Below are 4,790 nucleotides of genomic sequence, written 5' to 3'. Positions count from 1 at the left end.
CTGAATATTAAGTAAAATCTAAATATATACTCATTTTTTTCTTGTAAATTTTAGACATCCGACATACAAGTAAATTTGACCTGTGAATGTCTATCATATTTACACGATTTAATAAAGTACTTGAAGCAAATTTTAAAAATCATGTAAGATTTACAGTAAGAGTAAAATCTTTCCGTGCCACGGGCATATGCCACCCCACATGTCACCGCTACGTGCGCATGGCACTGGCAGCTGCCACTCCACATGTCACCGCTTCGTGCGCATGGCACTCCACATGTCACCGCTACGTGCGCATGGCACTGGCAGCTGCCACTCCACAAGTCACCGCTTCGTGCGCATGGCACTCCACATGTCACCGCTACGTGCGCATGGCACTGGCAGCTGCCACTCCACATGTCACCGCTTCGTGCGCATGGCACTCCACATGTCACCGCTATGTGCGCATGGCATTGGCAGCTGCCACTCCACATGTCACCGCTTCGTGCGCATGGCACTGGCAGCTGCCACTCGCACGTCACCGCTACCAGTACAACAGCTGCCACTGACATGTGCGTCTGTCATCGGTCTCAACGCGACTATACACGTCTGTATACGCCACTGGACTCCTCACGGTTAAATACGTCGGTCACATCACAGCTGTATAAGCCGGTCACGGGACTCATTATGGTTGTATATCGTGCTCTGAATAATAAATGTTATGTTGTTATGTCTTCAATCATTGTAATTTGACATTTTTTTGTTTGTTTGTTTGCTGTTTTTTTTTTTTTTGTTTTTTTTTTTATAGTATGCTGAGCAAAATTAAAATTAAACTTGAACGTGCAATCAAAGATTCAAAAAGGCTGCATAAAGACATAAAAGGCTGGCACTAAAGAATAAATCCATACATGTTCATGTGACAAGAAAAATACAACACAGTAGGCTTATTAATTAAACTTTGTGAGGCTTGGGGAATTGGGTTTACGAACGAACGGGGTACAAAAGTTTGCTACACGCGCACACACACACACATATTTATAACGAGTGTAGACTATACTTTCCGCGTACGTCAGTGGATTGTTCTTATTTTTAAATTAACCTCACGGGGACAAAATGTATATTCAGACTAAGGGAATGTGATGGTGGTCTTTGGTTAATGGAGGATACAGATGCTATATCCACTGCATTGATCACAGTACAGTACACAATTGTTTTAAGTTCATGAGCCATGTTCAAGCAGATCACGGACGACTTCACGGTCGACGTCACAGGAAAATTCGAAGTGCGTACTGCGCATGTCGGGGTCAGAACGCGCCATCCTGTGTTACTGTTAACCAGATGATTTCTCATCAAAATGCCTAGTTGTTGTGTCGTGGACGGTGCAAATCGCACCAATTGTGGAGTCAAGTTTTTTAGGATTCCTGCAGGATCTCATCCTTTTCAAAAAAAATAGACGACATCTGTGGCTGCAAGCTATTAAACGGCAGACTGGGACAATGCTACGATCAATGAGGCTCGTGTTTGTAGTGCTCACTTCATATCAGGTAAAGTCATCCTTCCTTTATCATCCCTTTCTATTAGATTAAACTCGAAAGCCTGGATTGCATGATTTTTTTGCAGTTTTCTGTACACTAGCCTATAACGTTAAGCTATGCTGGTTAATGGTTTGTTTTAAATGTCATGCTGCTAGCAGTTAGCCGCAGGCTAGCGCCAACTTTGTGACAACATTTGTTTAACTGTGACTAGTCTAGACCACCTAGTCTAATCCTTATCCAAATGTCTTTGAACAACTTTCACTAGCCCTTTCTTGAGTCACACGTTCTCTCTCCTTCTGTCTTAAATGGACTGTGGACCTTGTTTAAATTAAATCAATACTCATATTGGTCTGATGTGTGTCAGTGCATATGCATGCCTCAAGGAGATACTATAATATAATATATTAATTATTATTGATTACATTTAAATGTAATTTAATTAAAGCAATATTGTGCAGGCCTAGTTTAACTAGACAATGATTAAATGGTTTCACACAGCTCTAATTGTTCCTTTTGTTTTCCTTTAGGTATCAGAGGAAAAGGAAGAGAGATGAACGCCCTGACATGCAACCTGCTTCTTCCATGGCTGAGATGGAACAAGACTGTACCATTGATCTTTGCAGTGGTATGAATAATCTCTTAAACATAAAGCTAAAACTAATGCAGTCTAATGGCTCGTTTCCACTGAGCGGTACAGTACGGTACGGTACGCAATTATTTGCGTTTCCACTGTCAAAAGTTGTGAATGGTACCAAAAAGCCGAACCGTACCGTACAATTTTAATGCACATTGCACATCACTTCTTTCCGGCATAGGTTACACCTCGCCTATCAAGTAAGGGTACTGTGGCAGTGGAAACGCTAGCCGATTCATGGTTTACTGACCCGAACCATACCGTACTGTACTGTACCGCTCAGTGGAAACGAGCCATAATACACCAGCCCAGTGGTCCCATAAGCTACACCCTCCAAAGTTGTCATACTTTGTCACTGAACTTCTGTATGTCTGTTTGTTTTCTGTTCAAGATGAGGAGGAAGCTGAAGGGGACCGCCCAGTGTCGAGAAAGGAACATGATGCTCTTTGCTTTACACATAATCAACTGCAGGTCGTAGCGCCACTTCCGGTGGCATCGCCAAATGCCACCGGCAGCTGCCAGAGTTCGTGGCAGCTGCCAGGTCTTTTCTGGCAGCTGCCAGATTTCGTGACAGATGCCACGGTTTTTTCTCGCCGTTTTTGGTGCTGTTTAAAACTACACTGTTCATGGTGGCGATCGATGGTGTTTTAATAATGCAAAGTTCCCACAGGTGTGTTATTTATTATGATTGTTTGTATTATTATAATACATTTCTATGTATCAGCTGCCAGAGTTCGTATCAGGAGTCACGATCGTTTATCGCCGTTTCTGCTGTAAACTACACAGTTTTATTTTTAAATGAAAGATTTGATGATGCATATTACATACCAGCAAGCAGATGCGATCAGAATATGAACCCAATAAGCTAAACAGCATTTTCCCATAAAGAACACACAAGGAGTGCTTAGCTGTATAGACCGTATGCACGTGTATACTATACACAGGTGCATAGCCAACATTTCAGGAGTGGGACAAAAATGTTATTTATATATATATATATATATATATATATATATATATATATATATATATATATATATATATATATATATATATATTTGTTAATGTACTACAAACACTTTTTTTTATTCATTTTTATCAAATATAAGACAATAGTTTTTGTACTGTAATAAATGCTATGTCAGGTAGCACTGAATTGTTCATAAACTTACCTGGTAATTTACCATAAAATCACATGAAGATGATTGAAAAAAAGTACAAATAAACCATATATGGTCGCAATCGTGTGTTTAATGCCTTCATGTTTCCAAAGGTTTCTGCCTTTTATTCAGATCATACAGTGATAGCTGGATGCTTTTGTCCATATTAGGGATTTCCTGGTACTTTGTAAGTTATTACTTCAATATGAGTCTGTCTTGCACTTTCTAAGCGTGTATGTGTATATGTTGTCACATTTCCCTTAAATAAACATTACACTAAAAAGGCCAAATACAATTATATTTTGTATTTTTACACTGTGTAATATTCTGTTTATCAAAACCAATAAATGTCATCAAGTTAGTGTTTTTACGTATTTTTACATTTATTCCAAAATAATAACAAAAGTAGTAACAATACAAAAAATTTTGTCAACTGATGTTCAGCTGTTCTTTTTAACTTTACCAGCGGGTGTCGCTGTTGGACAATTACTTTATACATACTAGTGACTTTTACGCTTTTAATGTCATATTTTGTAATACTTGCATTGATTTTTTTGTAATATCGATAATTTTCTCATCCATTTTTTTTTTCTCTAAAGAGTCTCTGCCTCCCTTGCCTTGACTGATGGCAGGCAACGACTGATGACAGAAGCCGTACAACACACAAACATCAGAAATTCAGTATCTTAAATTATGATCATTGTGGCTTTGAGGTTATGTACATTTTTGCAGGTTATTTTACATTAATTGCATGCATGCAAATTAATAAAGTGATGAATGGAAATTGGGCAGTTCAATTAAGTATAGAATTTTTGAAAAGCTAAAAATTTAAATGGGCAAATGTGGGATCACCGTGAAATTAAATGTTTTTTATTACAATTTGTAGGCTATAGCCACAGTTTTACTACAAATAGCATGCTTAAACTATGGTGAGTGTAGAAAAACGTTTTATTTGTTGCAAAACAATGTGTAATTTTCATAAGTTTTGTTGCAAATAATTTTTACTGTTATTTTACAAAGAAAAACGGTAGTAATGTATTTATAGAAAACATTCATTGTTAGAAAAGATAATTTATGTCATGTACTGTACATGCTCTAGGCCTACAAGTTTGAGGTATTAATTGTAACATTTGTATATACACAACACCAAATATTTTGACCATACTTTCTTCTTTCACAGCAGGAAAACATTTTGTGAGAGACACCAGGACTGCAGCTGACTGGTGCAGAAATAGAAATTGGGATGGAGAAATACAATTTCCCAGTGTCCTTTCACTGGAAAAGGAGGAACAAATTTGCATGCCAAAGCAAATTGCAGAGCTGGATGGGTGACTATGATGAAAGATCTCCGGTGGAATTTTTCACTTTTGTATTTTTGGAAAAAAAAGATTATGAGGAATGATTGATAAAATGATTGATAAATCAAAGTACAAAATCTTCGCCAGATTTGAGGAAGAATAAGTCATAAAAAATCAATCAATGATC

General features: G+C 37.8%; 1 long non-coding RNA gene across 2 annotated transcripts; it reads left to right on the top strand.

Moving 5' to 3' along the window:
• Positions 1-1,267: 1,267 nt before the first annotated feature.
• Positions 1,268-4,790, top strand: LOC306861307. Of its 2 annotated transcripts, none has more exons than XR_013783462.1 (6): positions 1,268-1,520; positions 2,039-2,136; positions 2,537-2,668; positions 2,708-2,815; positions 3,905-4,018; positions 4,489-4,790. It is a non-coding gene; the product is annotated as an uncharacterized lncRNA (long non-coding RNA). The 2 variants fall into 2 exon arrangements; XR_013783463.1 differs by having other exon boundaries at positions 1,313-1,520; positions 4,486-4,790.

Source organism: Barbus barbus (genome assembly GCF_936440315.1).
Source record: "Barbus barbus genome assembly, chromosome: 42".
NCBI lineage: Eukaryota > Metazoa > Chordata > Actinopteri > Cypriniformes > Cyprinidae > Barbus > Barbus barbus.
This window is presented reverse-complemented; position numbering and strand designations above follow the sequence as displayed.